The sequence below is a fragment of the Gallus gallus genome, chromosome 2 (assembly GCF_016699485.2).
Source record: "Gallus gallus isolate bGalGal1 chromosome 2, bGalGal1.mat.broiler.GRCg7b, whole genome shotgun sequence".
Classification (NCBI taxonomy): domain Eukaryota; kingdom Metazoa; phylum Chordata; class Aves; order Galliformes; family Phasianidae; genus Gallus; species Gallus gallus.
In genome coordinates, this window is record NC_052533.1 from 52,287,772 (window position 1) to 52,309,220 (window position 21,449).

Genomic DNA, 21,449 nt, shown 5'->3' on the forward strand with positions numbered 1-21,449 from the left:
ACAATGCCATTTTTCTCCCAAGCATACGACTTCGTCTCCCACAAAGTACCACTCCCCCAGGAAAAAAATCACATTTTCTCCCCCAAAATACCACTTCTTCTCCCCCACATAACGCAAAAGACAAACATGCCACATTTTCGGGGGGAAAGTGGCATTTTTGCGAGAGAAAATTTGAAATGCCTCGAGGAAAAAAGTATACTGTGTTGGAGAATCTGTCATATTCTCTGGACAAACGCTGTATTTTGAGGAGCAAACGTCCTGTCTGGGGGAGAGGTTGTGGTATGTTGTGGGAGCCAATGTCATATTATGGGCCGAGAACTGTTTTTCTTTTTTTTTTTTAAAGGAAATGCCCTACTTTTGAAAGAAGGAATGCGATTTTTGAAGAGAAGGCGTACTATTTTGGGGAGGAAGTTGCTATTTTGCCGCAGAAAGATCCTGTTTTTTGTAGGCTATGGTATTTTTTGGAGAAAGTATAACATTTCTGGGGAGAAGAGTTATTTCTCTCGCCAAATACTACTCTCTCCCAGAGATACGGAAGTTTCTCGCACAAGATGTTGTTTTCTCCAGGGAATACATTTCCTCCCGCATAATACCACTCTTGTTCCGAAAATGCAGAACTTTCTCTTGAAAAATACCGCTTTTTCTCCCGAAAAGATTTCATTGTCTCCAAAAAATACCAGCTTTCTTTGAAAGGTATGACATTTTCTCCACCAAGTAACAATTTCTGCCCTAAAATATGGCGTTGTTTTTCCCCCAGAATACCACTTTGCACCCTAAAAGATGGCATTTTACTCTTCGTCTTGTGTTCACACAGAGATCACAACTGCTAGCGCTACTCAACGTGCCAGTCACCTCTTTGACGGAGAGTCTTCGTTCCTTCTCTCCTCCGTAACAGAAAGTCAGAGTGCAGCAATGGAGAAAGAGAGAGAAACGAACTCTCTCCAAATTAAGCGCCAGTGGCTCTGAATGGTGGCTCCAGGAGATGTGCTTTCGGCTGAGAACGCAAGGTGATGGCAAAATCGCTCCTTTCCGCGCTGCGGAGAAAAGCCCCCTGTTCGGAGGAAAGCAGCCGGCTGAAGTCGCTCTCTGCCGGCTACCGAATTGCCCGAATGCGCGGCTGTCGGCAGCAAGCGGCATTCGGGGACGCGACCGAACGCTTTGCCTAGCTGTTCTCCGCGACTGAGGATTTCTGCCGATAAGAGCGGACTCGGGCAGTTCCGTAGTTTCCTTTTGCAAGAGAAAATTTTTCGTCTTTAGGAAAAAAGTAATACTGTCGGGGAAAACAATGTTGTCTTCCCGAGAAGACCGTATTTTGGGGTAAGATCTAGCATTGCTGTGGGAACACTTACCTTTTGCTGGAATGTCATGTTGTGGTGGGAAAAGAGTTGGAGAAAAGAAATTCTCGACTTTGCGAGAAAAGCTTGATTTCTGAAGGGGAGTTGTAATGTTTTGGGTAGAAAAATGTCACATTTGGGGGAGAAAAGTAGGTATTTCTAAGGACAGTGACATTTTCTGGGAGAAAACGTCTTCCTCTCGGGAGATGAAGTGGTATTTGCGGATACAATCTCCTACCCTTTGGAGAAGAGTTGTATTCTGGCAAGGAAAAGACATATTTTGGGGAGAAAAGTGATAGCCTGTGGAGAAAATGGCATCGTTTTGAAGACCTGTGGGACAGAAAGCAACACCCCTTCCTTCCGCGTTTGCGCTCCGCAAGCCCCAGTCCTCCTGCTTTTTGCCCCGGCAAGCACCCTTCCGTCGCAATTTCGGCACAACAAGCATCCTGCCTTCCGCATTTCGGACCAGAAGGCCAGCAGCCTTTTGCCCTTGCACCCCGCCCGCCTCCTTCCTTCTGGTTTTCGGCACAGAAAAGAACTCTCCCTTCTGGGCTTCTGGCCTGCAAGCCCCCTTCCTTTAGGGTTTCACATCACGAAGACCCCTTCTTTCAGTCTTTCACACCAGCAGGCCACCACCAGCAGCCCAGGACTCCACCTTCCTTCTGCATTTTGGACTAGCAAAGTCCCATTCCTACCGCGTTCTCTGTGCAGACAAGCTCACCCTTATCCACCCACTCCTCCCGTACCGTTTTCTCCCCTAAATATAATTCTGTCTCCCACGGAACAGCACTTGCGGAGCGCAATCGCAGAAGGAAGGGGTGTTGCTTTCTGTCCCACAGGTCTTCAAAACGATGCCATTTTCTGCCCCAAATATAATGTGCCCACTTTTCTCCCCAAAATATGGCTTTTCCTTGCCAAAATACAACTCTTCTCCAGGGGGTAGGAGATTGTATCCGCAAATGCCACCTCATCTCCCGAGAGTGAGACGTTTTCTCCCAGAGAATACCACCACCTCTCTCCCAGAAATAGGACGTTTTCTCCCCTGAAATGTCACTTTTCTCTCCAAATTAGGACATTCTCACCAAAATGCAACTTTTCCCTCCCAGCCGTCACCAAGCCTCCCCAAAATACCCCATTTCTCCAGAAATGTTCTGCTTTCTCCCCAAAATACCATTTTCTCCCCCAGAGGTGACGTTTTCTCCTACAAAACAGCACTGTTCTTCTCAAAATGAAACACTTTCTCCCGCTTCATACCACTCCCAAGACTCGAAGGGAGCGTATAAACAGGAGGGGGGAACGGTCGTTTACGAGGGTGTATAGCGATAGGACGAGGGGGAATGGGTTTCCACCGAGACGGGGGGCGTTCTGGTTACATAGTAGGAAGAAGTTTTTCACACAGAGGCCGGTGACGCACTGGAACAGGTTGCCCAAGGAGGTTGCGGCTGCCCCATCCCTGGAAGCATTCGAGCCCAGGCTGGGTGTGGCTCTGGGCAGCCTGGACTAGTGGTTGGCATATTCCATGATATCAATAGAATATACGAATATGCTTCTCTCCGACAATGACGCATGTTCTACGCGAAGAAAAAAACAAATTTTTCTCCAAGAAATATGGCATCTCCAACAACACAATGCCATTTTTCTCCCAAGCATACGACTTCGTCTCCCACAAAGTACCACTCCCCCAGGAAAAAAATGACATTTTCTCCCCAAAATACCACTTCTTCTCCCCCACATAACGCAAAAGACAAACATGCCACATTTTCGGGGGGGAAAGTGGCATTTTGCGAGAGAAAATTTGAAATGCCTCGAGGAAAAAAGTATACTGTGTTGGAGAATCTGTCATATTCTCTGGAGAGAAACGCTGTATTTTGAGGAGCAAACGTCCTGTCTGGGGGAGAGGTTGTGGTATGTTGTGGGAGCCAATGTCATATTATTGGGCGAGAACTGTTTTCTTTTTTTTTTAAAGGAAATGCCCTACTTTTGAAAGAAGGAATGCGATTTTTGAAGAGAAGGCGTACTATTTTGGGGAGGAAGTTGCTATTTTGCCGCAGAAAGATCCTGTTTTTTGTAGGCTATGGTATTTTTTGGAGAAAGTATAACATTTCTGGGGAGAAGAGTTATTTCTCTCGCCAAATACAACTCTCTCCCAGAGATACGGAAGTTTCTGCACAAGATGTTGTTTTCTCCAGGGAATACATTTCCTCCCGCATAATACCACTCTTGTTCCGAAAATGCAGAACTTTCTCTTGAAAAATACCGCTTTTCTCCCGAAAAGATTTCATTGTCTCCAAAAAATACCAGCTTTCTTTGAAAGGTATGACATTTTCTCCACCAAGTAACAATTTCTGCCCTAAAATATGGCGTTGTTTTTTCCCCCAGAATACCACTTTGCACCCTAAAAGATGGCATTTTACTCTTCGTCTTGTGTTCACACAGAGATCACAACTGCTAGCGCTACTCAACGTGCCAGTCACCTCTTTGACGGAGAGTCTTTGTTCCTTCTCTCCTCCGTAACAGAAAGTCAGAGTGCAGCAATGGAGAAAGAGAGAGAAACGAACTCTCTCCAAATTAAGCGCCAGTGGCTCTGAATGGTGGCTCCAGGAGATGTGCTTTCGGCGAGAACGCAAGGTGATGGCAAAATCGCTCCTTTCCGCGCTGCGGAGAAAAGCCCCCTGTTCGGAGGAAAGCAGCCGGCTGAAGTCGCTCTCTGCCGGCTACCGAATTGCCCGAATGCGCGGCTGTCGGCAGCAAGCGGCATTCGGGGACGCGACCGAACGCTTTGCCTAGCTGTTCTCCGCGACTGAGGATTTCTGCCGATAAGAGCGGACTCGGGCAGTTCCGTAGTTTCCTTTTGCAAGAGAAAATTTTTCGTCTTTAGGAAAAAAGTAATACTGTCGGGGAAAACAATGTTGTCTTCCCGAGAAGACCGTATTTTGGGGTAAGATCTAGCATTGCTGTGGGAACACTTACCTTTTGCTGGAATGTCATGTTGTGGTGGGAAAAGAGTTGGAGAAAAGAAATTCTCGACTTTGCGAGAAAAGCTTGATTTCTGAAGGGGAGTTGTAATGTTTTGGGTAGAAAATGTCACATTTGGGGGAGAAAAGTAGGTATTTCTAAGGACAGTGACATTTTCTGGGAGAAAACGTCTTCCTCTCGGGAGATGAAGTGGTATTTGCGGATACAATCTCCTACCCTTTGGAGAAGAGTTGTATTCTGGCAAGGAAAAGACATATTTTGGGGAGAAAAGTGATAGCCTGTGGAGAAAATGGCATCGTTTTGAAGACCTGTGGGACAGAAAGCAACACCCCTTCCTTCCGCGTTTGCGCTCCGCAAGCCCCAGTCCTCCTGCTTTTTGCCCCGGCAAGCACCCTTCCGTCGCAATTTCGGCACAACAAGCATCCTGCCTTCCGCATTTTGGACCAGAAGGCCAGCAGCCTTTTGCCCTTGCACCCCGCCTGCCTCCTTCCTTCTGGTTTTCGGCACAGAAAAGAACTCTCCCTTCTGGGCTTCTGGCCTGCAAGCCCCCTTCCTTTAGGGTTTCACACCACGAAGACCCCTTCTTTCAGTCTTTCACACCAGCAGGCCACCACCAGCAGCCCAGGACTCCACCTTCCTTCTGCATTTTGGACTAGCAAAGTCCCATTCCTACCGCGTTCTCTGTGCAGACAAGCTCACCCTTATCCACCCACTCCTCCCGTACCGTTTTCTCCCCTAAATATAATTCTGTCTCCCACGGAACAGCACTTGCGGAGCGCAATCGCAGAAGGAAGGGGTGTTGCTTTCTGTCCCACAGGTCTTCAAAACGATGCCATTTTCTGCCCCAAATATAATGTGCCCACTTTTCTCCCCAAAATATGGCTTTTCCTTGCCAAAATACAACTCTTCTCCAGGGGGTAGGAGATTGTATCCGCAAATGCCACCTCATCTCCCGAGAGTGAGACGTTTTCTCCCAGAGAATACCACCACCTCTCTCCCAGAAATAGGACGTTTTCTCCCCTGAAATGTCACTTTTCTCTCCAAATTAGGACATTCTCACCAAAATGCAACTTTTCCCTCCCAGCTGTCACCAAGCCTCCCCAAAATACCCCATTTCTCCAGAAATGTTCTGCTTTCTCCCCAAAATACCATTTTCTCCCCCAGAGGTGACGTTTTCTCCTACAAAACAGCACTGTTCTTCTCAAAATGAAACACTTTCTCCCGCTTCATACCACTCCCAAGACTCGAAGGGAGCGTATAAACAGGAGGGGGAACGGTCGTTTACGAGGGTGTATAGCGATAGGACGAGGGGGAATGGGTTTCCACCGAGACGGGGGGCGTTCTGGTTACATAGTAGGAAGAAGTTTTTCACACAGAGGCCGGTGACGCACTGGAACAGGTTGCCCAAGGAGGTTGCGGCTGCCCCATCCCTGGAAGCATTCGAGCCCAGGCTGGGTGTGGCTCTGGGCAGCCTGGACTAGTGGTTGGCATATTCCATGATATCAATAGAATATACGAATATGCTTCTCTCCGACAATGACGCATGTTCTACGCGAAGAAAAAAACAAATTTTTCTCCAAGAAATATGGCATCTCCAACAACACAATGCCATTTTTCTCCCAAGCATACGACTTCGTCTCCCACAAAGTACCACTCCCCCAGGAAAAAAATGACATTTTCTCCCCAAAATACCACTTCTTCTCCCCCACATAACGCAAAAGACAAACATGCCACATTTTCGGGGGGAAAGTGGCATTTTGCGAGAGAAAATTTGAAATGCCTCGAGGAAAAAGTATACTGTGTTGGAGAATCTGTCATATTCTCTGGAGAAAACGCTGTATTTTGAGGAGCAAACGTCCTGTCTGGGGGAGAGGTTGTGGTATGTTGTGGGAGCCAATGTCATATTATTGGGCGAGAACTGTTTTCTTTTTTTTTTAAAGGAAATGCCCTACTTTTGAAAGAAGGAATGCGATTTTTGAAGAGAAGGCGTACTATTTTGGGGAGGAAGTTGCTATTTTGCCGCAGAAAGATCCTGTTTTTTGTAGGCTATGGTATTTTTTGGAGAAAGTATAACATTTCTGGGGAGAAGAGTTATTTCTCTCGCCAAATACTACTCTCTCCCAGAGATACGGAAGTTTCTGCACAAGATGTTGTTTTCTCCAGGGAATACATTTCCTCCCGCATAATACCACTCTTGTTCCGAAAATGCAGAACTTTCTCTTGAAAAATACCGCTTTTCTCCCGAAAAGATTTCATTGTCTCCAAAAAATACCAGCTTTCTTTGAAAGGTATGACATTTTCTCCACCAAGTAACAATTTCTGCCCTAAAATATGGCGTTGTTTTTCCCCCAGAATACCACTTTGCACCCTAAAAGATGGCATTTTACTCTTCGTCTTGTGTTCACACAGAGATCACAACTGCTAGCGCTACTCAACGTGCCAGTCACCTCTTTGACGGAGAGTCTTTGTTCCTTCTCTCCTCCGTAACAGAAAGTCAGAGTGCAGCAATGGAGAAAGAGAGAGAAACGAACTCTCTCCAAATTAAGCGCCAGTGGCTCTGAATGGTGGCTCCAGGAGATGTGCTTTCGGCGAGAACGCAAGGTGATGGCAAAATCGCTCCTTTCCGCGCTGCGGAGAAAAGCCCCCTGTTCGGAGGAAAGCAGCCGGCTGAAGTCGCTCTCTGCCGGCTACCGAATTGCCCGAATGCGCGGCTGTCGGCAGCAAGCGGCATTCGGGGACGCGACCGAACGCTTTGCCTAGCTGTTCTCCGCGACTGAGGATTTCTGCCGATAAGAGCGGACTCGGGCAGTTCCGTAGTTTCCTTTTGCAAGAGAAAATTTTTCGTCTTTAGGAAAAAAGTAATACTGTCGGGGAAAACAATGTTGTCTTCCCGAGAAGACCGTATTTTGGGGTAAGATCTAGCATTGCTGTGGGAACACTTACCTTTTGCTGGAATGTCATGTTGTGGTGGGAAAAGAGTTGGAGAAAAGAAATTCTCGACTTTGCGAGAAAAGCTTGATTTCTGAAGGGGAGTTGTAATGTTTTGGGTAGAAAATGTCACATTTGGGGGAGAAAAGTAGGTATTTCTAAGGACAGTGACATTTTCTGGGAGAAAACGTCTTCCTCTCGGGAGATGAAGTGGTATTTGCGGATACAATCTCCTACCCTTTGGAGAAGAGTTGTATTCTGGCAAGGAAAAGACATATTTTGGGGAGAAAAGTGATAGCCTGTGGAGAAAATGGCATCGTTTTGAAGACCTGTGGGACAGAAAGCAACACCCCTTCCTTCCGCGTTTGCGCTCCGCAAGCCCCAGTCCTCCTGCTTTTTGCCCCGGCAAGCACCCTTCCGTCGCAATTTCGGCACAACAAGCATCCTGCCTTCCGCATTTTGGACCAGAAGGCCAGCAGCCTTTTGCCCTTGCACCCCGCCCGCCTCCTTCCTTCTGGTTTTCGGCACAGAAAAGAACTCTCCCTTCTGGGCTTCTGGCCTGCAAGCCCCCTTCCTTTAGGGTTTCACACCACGAAGACCCCTTCTTTCAGTCTTTCACACCAGCAGGCCACCACCAGCAGCCCAGGACTCCACCTTCCTTCTGCATTTTGGACTAGCAAAGTCCCATTCCTACCGCGTTCTCTGTGCAGACAAGCTCACCCTTATCCACCCACTCCTCCCGTACCGTTTTCTCCCCTAAATATAATTCTGTCTCCCACGGAACAGCACTTGCGGAGCGCAATCGCAGAAGGAAGGGGTGTTGCTTTCTGTCCCACAGGTCTTCAAAACGATGCCATTTTCTGCCCCAAATATAATGTGCCCACTTTTCTCCCCAAAATATGGCTTTTCCTTGCCAAAATACAACTCTTCTCCAGGGGGTAGGAGATTGTATCCGCAAATGCCACCTCATCTCCCGAGAGTGAGACGTTTTCTCCCAGAGAATACCACCACCTCTCTCCCAGAAATAGGACGTTTTCTCCCCTGAAATGTCACTTTTCTCTCCAAATTAGGACATTCTCACCAAAATGCAACTTTTCCCTCCCAGCCGTCACCAAGCCTCCCCAAAATACCCCCATTTCTCCAGAAATGTTCTGCTTTCTCCCCAAAATACCATTTTCTCCCCCAGAGGTGACGTTTTCTCCTACAAAACAGCACTGTTCTTCTCAAAATGAAACACTTTCTCCCGCTTCATACCACTCCCAAGACTCGAAGGGAGCGTATAAACAGGAGGGGGAACGGTCGTTTACGAGGGTGTATAGCGATAGGACGAGGGGGAATGGGTTTCCACCGAGACGGGGGGCGTTCTGGTTACATAGTAGGAAGAAGTTTTTCACACAGAGGCCGGTGACGCACTGGAACAGGTTGCCCAAGGAGGTTGCGGCTGCCCCATCCCTGGAAGCATTCGAGCCCAGGCTGGGTGTGGCTCTGGGCAGCCTGGACTAGTGGTTGGCATATTCCATGATATCAATAGAATATACGAATATGCTTCTCTCCGACAATGACGCATGTTCTACGCGAAGAAAAAAACAAATTTTTCTCCAAGAAATATGGCATCTCCAACAACACAATGCCATTTTTCTCCCAAGCATACGACTTCGTCTCCCACAAAGTACCACTCCCCCAGGAAAAAAAATGACATTTTCTCCCCAAAATACCACTTCTTCTCCCCCACATAACGCAAAAGACAAACATGCCACATTTTCGGGGGGAAAGTGGCATTTTGCGAGAGAAAATTTGAAATGCCTCGAGGAAAAAGTATACTGTGTTGGAGAATCTGTCATATTCTCTGGAGAAACGCTGTATTTTGAGGAGCAAACGTCCTGTCTGGGGGAGAGGTTGTGGTATGTTGTGGGAGCCAATGTCATATTATTGGGCGAGAACTGTTTTCTTTTTTTTTTTAAGGAAATGCCCTACTTTTGAAAGAAGGAATGCGATTTTTGAAGAGAAGGCGTACTATTTTGGGGAGGAAGTTGCTATTTTGCCGCAGAAAGATCCTGTTTTTTGTAGGCTATGGTATTTTTTGGAGAAAGTATAACATTTCTGGGGAGAAGAGTTATTTCTCTCGCCAAATACTACTCTCTCCCAGAGATACGGAAGTTTCTGCACAAGATGTTGTTTTCTCCAGGGAATACATTTCCTCCCGCATAATACCACTCTTGTTCCGAAAATGCAGAACTTTCTCTTGAAAAATACCGCTTTTCTCCCGAAAAGATTTCATTGTCTCCAAAAAATACCAGCTTTCTTTGAAAGGTATGACATTTTCTCCACCAAGTAACAATTTCTGCCCTAAAATATGGCGTTGTTTTTCCCCCAGAATACCACTTTGCACCCTAAAAGATGGCATTTTACTCTTCGTCTTGTGTTCACACAGAGATCACAACTGCTAGCGCTACTCAACGTGCCAGTCACCTCTTTGACGGAGAGTCTTCGTTCCTTCTCTCCTCCGTAACAGAAAGTCAGAGTGCAGCAATGGAGAAAGAGAGAGAAACGAACTCTCTCCAAATTAAGCGCCAGTGGCTCTGAATGGTGGCTCCAGGAGATGTGCTTTCGGCGAGAACGCAAGGTGATGGCAAAATCGCTCCTTTCCGCGCTGCGGAGAAAAGCCCCCTGTTCGGAGGAAAGCAGCCGGCTGAAGTCGCTCTCTGCCGGCTACCGAATTGCCCGAATGCGCGGCTGTCGGCAGCAAGCGGCATTCGGGGACGCGACCGAACGCTTTGCCTAGCTGTTCTCCGCGACTGAGGATTTCTGCCGATAAGAGCGGACTCGGGCAGTTCCGTAGTTTCCTTTTGCAAGAGAAAATTTTTCGTCTTTAGGAAAAAAGTAATACTGTCGGGGAAAACAATGTTGTCTTCCCGAGAAGACCGTATTTTGGGGTAAGATCTAGCATTGCTGTGGGAACACTTACCTTTTGCTGGAATGTCATGTTGTGGTGGGAAAAGAGTTGGAGAAAAGAAATTCTCGACTTTGCGAGAAAAGCTTGATTTCTGAAGGGGAGTTGTAATGTTTTGGGTAGAAAATGTCACATTTGGGGGAGAAAAGTAGGTATTTCTAAGGACAGTGACATTTTCTGGGAGAAAACGTCTTCCTCTCGGGAGATGAAGTGGTATTTGCGGATACAATCTCCTACCCTTTGGAGAAGAGTTGTATTCTGGCAAGGAAAAGACATATTTTGGGGAGAAAAGTGATAGCCTGTGGAGAAAATGGCATCGTTTTGAAGACCTGTGGGACAGAAAGCAACACCCCTTCCTTCCGCGTTTGCGCTCCGCAAGCCCCAGTCCTCCTGCTTTTTGCCCCGGCAAGCACCCTTCCGTCGCAATTTCGGCACAACAAGCATCCTGCCTTCCGCATTTTGGACCAGAAGGCCAGCAGCCTTTTGCCCTTGCACCCCGCCCGCCTCCTTCCTTCTGGTTTTCGGCACAGAAAAGAACTCTCCCTTCTGGGCTTCTGGCCTGCAAGCCCCCTTCCTTTAGGGTTTCACACCACGAAGACCCCTTCTTTCAGTCTTTCACACCAGCAGGCCACCACCAGCAGCCCAGGACTCCACCTTCCTTCTGCATTTTGGACTAGCAAAGTCCCATTCCTACCGCGTTCTCTGTGCAGACAAGCTCACCCTTATCCACCCACTCCTCCCGTACCGTTTTCTCCCCTAAATATAATTCTGTCTCCCACGGAACAGCACTTGCGGAGCGCAATCGCAGAAGGAAGGGGTGTTGCTTTCTGTCCCACAGGTCTTCAAAACGATGCCATTTTCTGCCCCAAATATAATGTGCCCACTTTTCTCCCCAAAATATGGCTTTTCCTTGCCAAAATACAACTCTTCTCCAGGGGGTAGGAGATTGTATCCGCAAATGCCACCTCATCTCCCGAGAGTGAGACGTTTTCTCCCAGAGAATACCACCACCTCTCTCCCAGAAATAGGACGTTTTCTCCCCTGAAATGTCACTTTTCTCTCCAAATTAGGACATTCTCACCAAAATGCAACTTTTCCCTCCCAGCCGTCACCAAGCCTCCCCAAAATACCCCATTTCTCCAGAAATGTTCTGCTTTCTCCCCAAAATACCATTTTCTCCCCCAGAGGTGACGTTTTCTCCTACAAAACAGCACTGTTCTTCTCAAAATGAAACACTTTCTCCCGCTTCATACCACTCCCAAGACTCGAAGGGAGCGTATAAACAGGAGGGGGAACGGTCGTTTACGAGGGTGTATAGCGATAGGACGAGGGGGAATGGGTTTCCACCGAGACGGGGGGCGTTCTGGTTACATAGTAGGAAGAAGTTTTTCACACAGAGGCCGGTGACGCACTGGAACAGGTTGCCCAAGGAGGTTGCGGCTGCCCCATCCCTGGAAGCATTCGAGCCCAGGCTGGGTGTGGCTCTGGGCAGCCTGGACTAGTGGTTGGCATATTCCATGATATCAATAGAATATACGAATATGCTTCTCTCCGACAATGACGCATGTTCTACGCGAAGAAAAAAACGAATTTTTCTCCAAGAAATATGGCATCTCCAACAACACAATGCCATTTTTCTCCCAAGCATACGACTTCGTCTCCCACAAAGTACCACTCCCCCAGGAAAAAAATCACATTTTCTCCCCAAAATACCACTTCTTCTCCCCCACATAACGCAAAAGACAAACATGCCACATTTTTGGGGGGAAAGTGGCATTTTGCGAGAGAAAATTTGAAATGCCTCGAGGAAAAAGTATACTGTGTTGGAGAATCTGTCATATTCTCTGGAGAAACGCTGTATTTTGAGGAGCAAACGTCCTCTCTGGGGGAGAGGTTGTGGTATGTTGTGGGAGCCAATGTCATATTATTGGGCGAGAACTGTTTTCTTTTTTTTTTAAAGGAAATGCCCTACTTTTGAAAGAAGGAATGCGATTTTTGAAGAGAAGGCGTACTATTTTGGGGAGGAAGTTGCTATTTTGCCGCAGAAAGATCCTGTTTTTTGTAGGCTATGGTATTTTTTGGAGAAAGTATAACATTTCTGGGGAGAAGAGTTATTTCTCTCGCCAAATACTACTCTCTCCCAGAGATACGGAAGTTTCTGCACAAGATGTTGTTTTCTCCAGGGAATACATTTCCTCCCGCATAATACCACTCTTGTTCCGAAAATGCAGAACTTTCTCTTGAAAAATACCGCTTTTCTCCCGAAAAGATTTCATTGTCTCCAAAAAATACCAGCTTTCTTTGAAAGGTATGACATTTTCTCCACCAAGTAACAATTTCTGCCCTAAAATATGGCGTTGTTTTTCCCCCAGAATACCACTTTGCACCCTAAAAGATGGCATTTTACTCTTCGTCTTGTGTTCACACAGAGATCACAACTGCTAGCGCTACTCAACGTGCCAGTCACCTCTTTGACGGAGAGTCTTCGTTCCTTCTCTCCTCCGTAACAGAAAGTCAGAGTGCAGCAATGGAGAAAGAGAGAGAAACGAACTCTCTCCAAATTAAGCGCCAGTGGCTCTGAATGGTGGCTCCAGGAGATGTGCTTTCGGCGAGAACGCAAGGTGATGGCAAAATCGCTCCTTTCCGCGCTGCGGAGAAAAGCCCCCTGTTCGGAGGAAAGCAGCCGGCTGAAGTCGCTCTCTGCCGGCTACCGAATTGCCCGAATGCGCGGCTGTCGGCAGCAAGCGGCATTCGGGGACGCGACCGAACGCTTTGCCTAGCTGTTCTCCGCGACTGAGGATTTCTGCCGATAAGAGCGGACTCGGGCAGTTCCGTAGTTTCCTTTTGCAAGAGAAAATTTTTCGTCTTTAGGAAAAAAGTAATACTGTCGGGGAAAACAATGTTGTCTTCCCGAGAAGACCGTATTTTGGGGTAAGATCTAGCATTGCTGTGGGAACACTTACCTTTTGCTGGAATGTCATGTTGTGGTGGGAAAAGAGTTGGAGAAAAGAAATTCTCGACTTTGCGAGAAAAGCTTGATTTCTGAAGGGGAGTTGTAATGTTTTGGGTAGAAAATGTCACATTTGGGGGAGAAAAGTAGGTATTTCTAAGGACAGTGACATTTTCTGGGAGAAAACGTCTTCCTCTCGGGAGATGAAGTGGTATTTGCGGATACAATCTCCTACCCTTTGGAGAAGAGTTGTATTCTGGCAAGGAAAAGACATATTTTGGGGAGAAAAGTGATAGCCTGTGGAGAAAATGGCATCGTTTTGAAGACCTGTGGGACAGAAAGCAACACCCCTTCCTTCCGCGTTTGCGCTCCGCAAGCCCCAGTCCTCCTGCTTTTTGCCCCGGCAAGCACCCTTCCGTCGCAATTTCGGCACAACAAGCATCCTGCCTTCCGCATTTCGGACCAGAAGGCCAGCAGCCTTTTGCCCTTGCACCCCGCCCGCCTCCTTCCTTCTGGTTTTCGGCACAGAAAAGAACTCTCCCTTCTGGGCTTCTGGCCTGCAAGCCCCCTTCCTTTAGGGTTTCACATCACGAAGACCCCTTCTTTCAGTCTTTCACACCAGCAGGCCACCACCAGCAGCCCAGGACTCCACCTTCCTTCTGCATTTTGGACTAGCAAAGTCCCATTCCTACCGCGTTCTCTGTGCAGACAAGCTCACCCTTATCCACCCACTCCTCCCGTACCGTTTTCTCCCCTAAATATAATTCTGTCTCCCACGGAACAGCACTTGCGGAGCGCAATCGCAGAAGGAAGGGGTGTTGCTTTCTGTCCCACAGGTCTTCAAAACGATGCCATTTTCTGCCCCAAATATAATGTGCCCACTTTTCTCCCCAAAATATGGCTTTTCCTTGCCAAAATACAACTCTTCTCCAGGGGGTAGGAGATTGTATCCGCAAATGCCACCTCATCTCCCGAGAGTGAGACGTTTTCTCCCAGAGAATACCACCACCTCTCTCCCAGAAATAGGACGTTTTCTCCCCTGAAATGTCACTTTTCTCTCCAAATTAGGACATTCTCACCAAAATGCAACTTTTCCCTCCCAGCCGTCACCAAGCCTCCCCAAAATACCCCATTTCTCCAGAAATGTTCTGCTTTCTCCCCAAAATACCATTTTCTCCCCCAGAGGTGACGTTTTCTCCTACAAAACAGCACTGTTCTTCTCAAAATGAAACACTTTCTCCCGCTTCATACCACTCCCAAGACTCGAAGGGAGCGTATAAACAGGAGGGGGAACGGTCGTTTACGAGGGTGTATAGCGATAGGACGAGGGGGAATGGGTTTCCACCGAGACGGGGGGCGTTCTGGTTACATAGTAGGAAGAAGTTTTTCACACAGAGGCCGGTGACGCACTGGAACAGGTTGCCCAAGGAGGTTGCGGCTGCCCCATCCCTGGAAGCATTCGAGCCCAGGCTGGGTGTGGCTCTGGGCAGCCTGGACTAGTGGTTGGCATATTCCATGATATCAATAGAATATACGAATATGCTTCTCTCCGACAATGACGCATGTTCTACGCGAAGAAAAAAACAAATTTTTCTCCAAGAAATATGGCATCTCCAACAACACAATGCCATTTTTCTCCCAAGCATACGACTTCGTCTCCCACAAAGTACCACTCCCCCAGGAAAAAAATGACATTTTCTCCCCAAAATACCACTTCTTCTCCCCCACATAACGCAAAAGACAAACATGCCACATTTTCGGGGGGAAAGTGGCATTTTGCGAGAGAAAATTTGAAATGCCTCGAGGAAAAAGTATACTGTGTTGGAGAATCTGTCATATTCTCTGGAGAAACGCTGTATTTTGAGGAGCAAACGTCCTGTCTGGGGGAGAGGTTGTGGTATGTTGTGGGAGCCAATGTCATATTATTGGGCGAGAACTGTTTTCTTTTTTTTTTAAAGGAAATGCCCTACTTTTGAAAGAAGGAATGCGATTTTTGAAGAGAAGGCGTACTATTTTGGGGAGGAAGTTGCTATTTTGCCGCAGAAAGATCCTGTTTTTTGTAGGCTATGGTATTTTTTGGAGAAAGTATAACATTTCTGGGGAGAAGAGTTATTTCTCTCGCCAAATACAACTCTCTCCCAGAGATACGGAAGTTTCTGCACAAGATGTTGTTTTCTCCAGGGAATACATTTCCTCCCGCATAATACCACTCTTGTTCCGAAAATGCAGAACTTTCTCTTGAAAAATACCGCTTTTCTCCCGAAAAGATTTCATTGTCTCCAAAAAATACCAGCTTTCTTTGAAAGGTATGACATTTTCTCCACCAAGTAACAATTTCTGCCCTAAAATATGGCGTTGTTTTTCCCCCAGAATACCACTTTGCACCCTAAAAGATGGCATTTTACTCTTCGTCTTGTGTTCACACAGAGATCACAACTGCTAGCGCTACTCAACGTGCCAGTCACCTCTTTGACGGAGAGTCTTTGTTCCTTCTCTCCTCCGTAACAGAAAGTCAGAGTGCAGCAATGGAGAAAGAGAGAGAAACGAACTCTCTCCAAATTAAGCGCCAGTGGCTCTGAATGGTGGCTCCAGGAGATGTGCTTTCGGCGAGAACGCAAGGTGATGGCAAAATCGCTCCTTTCCGCGCTGCGGAGAAAAGCCCCCTGTTCGGAGGAAAGCAGCCGGCTGAAGTCGCTCTCTGCCGGCTACCGAATTGCCCGAATGCGCGGCTGTCGGCAGCAAGCGGCATTCGGGGACGCGACCGAACGCTTTGCCTAGCTGTTCTCCGCGACTGAGGATTTCTGCCGATAAGAGCGGACTCGGGCAGTTCCGTAGTTTCCTTTTGCAAGAGAAAATTTTTCGTCTTTAGGAAAAAAGTAATACTGTCGGGGAAAACAATGTTGTCTTCCCGAGAAGACCGTATTTTGGGGTAAGATCTAGCATTGCTGTGGGAACACTTACCTTTTGCTGGAATGTCATGTTGTGGTGGGAAAAGAGTTGGAGAAAAGAAATTCTCGACTTTGCGAGAAAAGCTTGATTTCTGAAGGGGAGTTGTAATGTTTTGGGTAGAAAATGTCACATTTGGGGGAGAAAAGTAGGTATTTCTAAGGACAGTGACATTTTCTGGGAGAAAACGTCTTCCTCTCGGGAGATGAAGTGGTATTTGCGGATACAATCTCCTACCCTTTGGAGAAGAGTTGTATTCTGGCAAGGAAAAGACATATTTTGGGGAGAAAAGTGATAGCCTGTGGAGAAAATGGCATCGTTTTGAAGACCTGTGGGACAGAAAGCAACACCCCTTCCTTCCGCGTTTGCGCTCCGCAAGCCCCAGTCCTCCTGCTTTTTGCCCCGGCAAGCACCCTTCCGTCGCAATTTCGGCACAACAAGCATCCTGCCTTCCGCATTTTGGACCAGAAGGCCAGCAGCCTTTTGCCCTTGCACCCCGCCTGCCTCCTTCCTTCTGGTTTTCGGCACAGAAAAGAACTCTCCCTTCTGGGCTTCTGGCCTGCAAGCCCCCTTCCTTTAGGGTTTCACACCACGAAGACCCCTTCTTTCAGTCTTTCACACCAGCAGGCCACCACCAGCAGCCCAGGACTCCACCTTCCTTCTGCATTTTGGACTAGCAAAGTCCCATTCCTACCGCGTTCTCTGTGCAGACAAGCTCACCCTTATCCACCCACTCCTCCCGTACCGTTTTCTCCCCTAAATATAATTCTGTCTCCCACGGAACAGCACTTGCGGAGCGCAATCGCAGAAGGAAGGGGTGTTGCTTTCTGTCCCACAGGTCTTCAAAACGATGCCATTTTCTGCCCCAAATATAATGTGCCCACTTTTCTCCCCAAAATATGGCTTTTCCTTGCCAAAATACAACTCTTCTCCAGGGGGTAGGAGATTGTATCCGCAAATGCCACCTCATCTCCCGAGAGTGAGACGTTTTCTCCCAGAGAATACCACCACCTCTCTCCCAGAAATAGGACGTTTTCTCCCCTGAAATGTCACTTTTCTCTCCAAATTAGGACATTCTCACCAAAATGCAACTTTTCCCTCCCAGCTGTCACCAAGCCTCCCCAAAATACCCCATTTCTCCAGAAATGTTCTGCTTTCTCCCCAAAATACCATTTTCTCCCCCAGAGGTGACGTTTTCTCCTACAAAACAGCACTGTTCTTCTCAAAATGAAACACTTTCTCCCGCTTCATACCACTCCCAAGACTCGAAGGGAGCGTATAAACAGGAGGGGGAACGGTCGTTTACGAGGGTGTATAGCGATAGGACGAGGGGGAATGGGTTTCCACCGAGACGGGGGGCGTTCTGGTTACATAGTAGGAAGAAGTTTTTCACACAGAGGCCGGTGACGCACTGGAACAGGTTGCCCAAGGAGGTTGCGGCTGCCCCATCCCTGGAAGCATTCGAGCCCAGGCTGGGTGTGGCTCTGGGCAGCCTGGACTAGTGGTTGGCATATTCCATGATATCAATAGAATATACGAATATGCTTCTCTCCGACAATGACGCATGTTCTACGCGAAGAAAAAAACAAATTTTTCTCCAAGAAATATGGCATCTCCAACAACACAATGCCATTTTTCTCCCAAGCATACGACTTCGTCTCCCACAAAGTACCACTCCCCCAGGAAAAAAATGACATTTTCTCCCCAAAATACCACTTCTTCTCCCCCACATAACGCAAAAGACAAACATGCCACATTTTCGGGGGGAAAGTGGCATTTTGCGAGAGAAAATTTGAAATGCCTCGAGGAAAAAGTATACTGTGTTGGAGAATCTGTCATATTCTCTGGAGAAACGCTGTATTTTGAGGAGCAAACGTCCTGTCTGGGGGAGAGGTTGTGGTATGTTGTGGGAGCCAATGTCATATTATTGGGCGAGAACTGTTTTCTTTTTTTTTTAAAGGAAATGCCCTACTTTTGAAAGAAGGAATGCGATTTTTGAAGAGAAGGCGTACTATTTTGGGGAGGAAGTTGCTATTTTGCCGCAGAAAGATCCTGTTTTTTGTAGGCTATGGTATTTTTTGGAGAAAGTATAACATTTCTGGGGAGAAGAGTTATTTCTCTCGCCAAATACTACTCTCTCCCAGAGATACGGAAGTTTCTGCACAAGATGTTGTTTTCTCCAGGGAATACATTTCCTCCCGCATAATACCACTCTTGTTCCGAAAATGCAGAACTTTCTCTTGAAAAATACCGCTTTTCTCCCGAAAAGATTTCATTGTCTCCAAAAAATACCAGCTTTCTTTGAAAGGTATGACATTTTCTCCACCAAGTAACAATTTCTGCCCTAAAATATGGCGTTGTTTTTCCCCCAGAATACCACTTTGCACCCTAAAAGATGGCATTTTACTCTTCGTCTTGTGTTCACACAGAGATCACAACTGCTAGCGCTACTCAACGTGCCAGTCACCTCTTTGACGGAGAGTCTTTGTTCCTTCTCTCCTCCGTAACAGAAAGTCAGAGTGCAGCAATGGAGAAAGAGAGAGAAACGAACTCTCTCCAAATTAAGCGCCAGTGGCTCTGAATGGTGGCTCCAGGAGATGTGCTTTCGGCGAGAACGCAAGGTGATGGCAAAATCGCTCCTTTCCGCGCTGCGGAGAAAAGCCCCCTGTTCGGAGGAAAGCAGCCGGCTGAAGTCGCTCTCTGCCGGCTACCGAATTGCCCGAATGCGCGGCTGTCGGCAGCAAGCGGCATTCGGGGACGCGACCGAACGCTTTGCCTAGCTGTTCTCCGCGACTGAGGATTTCTGCCGATAAGAGCGGACTCGGGCAGTTCCGTAGTTTCCTTTTGCAAGAGAAAATTTTTCGTCTTTAGGAAAAAAGTAATACTGTCGGGGAAAACAATGTTGTCTTCCCGAGAAGACCGTATTTTGGGGTAAGATCTAGCATTGCTGTGGGAACACTTACCTTTTGCTGGAATGTCATGTTGTGGTGGGAAAAGAGTTGGAGAAAAGAAATTCTCGACTTTGCGAGAAAAGCTTGATTTCTGAAGGGGAGTTGTAATGTTTTGGGTAGAAAATGTCACATTTGGGGGAGAAAAGTAGGTATTTCTAAGGACAGTGACATTTTCTGGGAGAAAACGTCTTCCTCTCGGGAGATGAAGTGGTATTTGCGGATACAATCTCCTACCCTTTGGAGAAGAGTTGTATTCTGGCAAGGAAAAGACATATTTTGGGGAGAAAAGTGATAGCCTGTGGAGAAAATGGCATCGTTTTGAAGACCTGTGGGACAGAAAGCAACACCCCTTCCTTCCGCGTTTGCGCTCCGCAAGCCCCAGTCCTCCTGCTTTTTGCCCCGGCAAGCACCCTTCCGTCGCAATTTCGGCACAACAAGCATCCTGCCTTCCGCATTTTGGACCAGAAGGCCAGCAGCCTTTTGCCCTTGCACCCCGCCCGCCTCCTTCCTTCTGGTTTTCGGCACAGAAAAGAACTCTCCCTTCTGGGCTTCTGGCCTGCAAGCCCCCTTCCTTTAGGGTTTCACACCACGAAGACCCCTTCTTTCAGTCTTTCACACCAGCAGGCCACCACCAGCAGCCCAGGACTCCACCTTCCTTCTGCATTTTGGACTAGCAAAGTCCCATTCCTACCGCGTTCTCTGTGCAGACAAGCTCACCCTTATCCACCCACTCCTCCCGTACCGTTTTCTCCCCTAAATATAATTCTGTCTCCCACGGAACAGCACTTGCGGAGCGCAATCGCAGAAGGAAGGGGTGTTGCTTTCTGTCCCACAGGTCTTCAAAACGATGCCATTTTCTGCCCCAAATATAATGTGCCCACTTTTCTCCCCAAAATATGGCTTTTCCTTGCCAAAATACAACTCTTCTCCAGGGGGTAGGAGATTGTATCCGCAAATGCCACCTCATCTCCCGAGAGTGAGACGTTTTCTCCCAGAGAATACCACCACCTCTCTCCCAGAAATAGGACGTTTTCTCCCCTGAAATGTCACTTTTCTCTCCAAATTAGGACATTCTCACCAAAATGCAACTTTTCCCTCCCAGCCGTCACCAAGCCTCCCCAAAATACCCCATTTCTCCAGAAATGTTCTGCTTTCTCCCCAAAATACCATTTTCTCCCCCAGAGGTGACGTTTTCTCCTACAAAACAGCACTGTTCTTCTCAAAATGAAACACTTTCTCCCGCTTCATACCACTCCCAAGACTCGAAGGGAGCGTATAAACAGGAGGGGGAACGGTCGTTTACGAGGGTGTATAGCGATAGGACGAGGGGGAATGGGTTTCCACCGAGACGGGGGGCGTTCTGGTTACATAGTAGGAAGAAGTTTTTCACACAGAGGCCGGTGACGCACTGGAACAGGTTGCCCAAGGAGGTTGCGGCTGCCCCATCCCTGGAAGCATTCGAGCCCAGGCTGGGTGTGGCTCTGGGCAGCCTGGACTAGTGGTTGGCATATTCCATGATATCAATAGAATATACGAATATGCTTCTCTCCGACAATGACGCATGTTCTACGCGAAGAAAAAAACAAATTTTTCTCCAAGAAATATGGCATCTCCAACAACACAATGCCATTTTTCTCCCAAGCATACGACTTCGTCTCCCACAAAGTACCACTCCCCCAGGAAAAAAATCACATTTTCTCCCCAAAATACCACTTCTTCTCCCCCACATAACGCAAAAGACAAACATGCCACATTTTCGGGGGGAAAGTGGCATTTTGCGAGAGAAAATTTGAAATGCCTCGAGGAAAAAGTATACTGTGTTGGAGAATCTGTCATATTCTCTGGAGAAACGCTGTATTTTGAGGAGCAAACGTCCTCTCTGGGGGAGAGGTTGTGGTATGTTGTGGGAGCCAATGTCATATTATTGGGCGAGAACTGTTTTCTTTTTTTTTTAAAGGAAATGCCCTACTTTTGAAAGAAGGAATGCGATTTTTGAAGAGAAGGCGTACTATTTTGGGGAGGAAGTTGCTATTTTGCCGCAGAAAGATCCTGTTTTTTGTAGGCTATGGTATTTTTTGGAGAAAGTATAACATTTCTGGGGAGAAGAGTTATTTCTCTCGCCAAATACTACTCTCTCCCAGAGATACGGAAGTTTCTGCACAAGATGTTGTTTTCTCCAGGGAATACATTTCCTCCCGCATAATACCACTCTTGTTCCGAAAATGCAGAACTTTCTCTTGAAAAATACTGCTTTTCTCCCGAAAAGATTTCATTGTCTCCAAAAAATACCAGCTTTCTTTGAAAGGTATGACATTTTCTCCACCAAGTAACAATTTCTGCCCTAAAATATGGCGTTGTTTTTCCCCCAGAATACCACTTTGCACCCTAAAAGATGGCATTTTACTCTTCGTCTT

At 47.3% G+C, this 21,449-nt stretch overlaps 1 long non-coding RNA gene across 2 annotated transcripts; it reads left to right on the top strand.

The window, feature by feature from the left end:
• The first annotated feature begins 1,007 nt into the window (after positions 1-1,007).
• LOC121109817 lies at positions 1,008-19,140 on the top strand. Of its 2 annotated transcripts, XR_005857922.2 has the most exons (7): positions 1,008-1,317; positions 3,771-4,272; positions 6,720-7,221; positions 9,670-10,171; positions 12,618-13,119; positions 15,566-16,067; positions 18,514-19,140. It is a non-coding gene; the product is annotated as an uncharacterized LOC121109817 (long non-coding RNA). The 2 variants fall into 2 exon arrangements; XR_005857921.2 differs by lacking the exon at positions 18,514-19,140 and having other exon boundaries at positions 15,566-16,192.
• Positions 19,141-21,449: the final 2,309 nt, after the last annotated feature.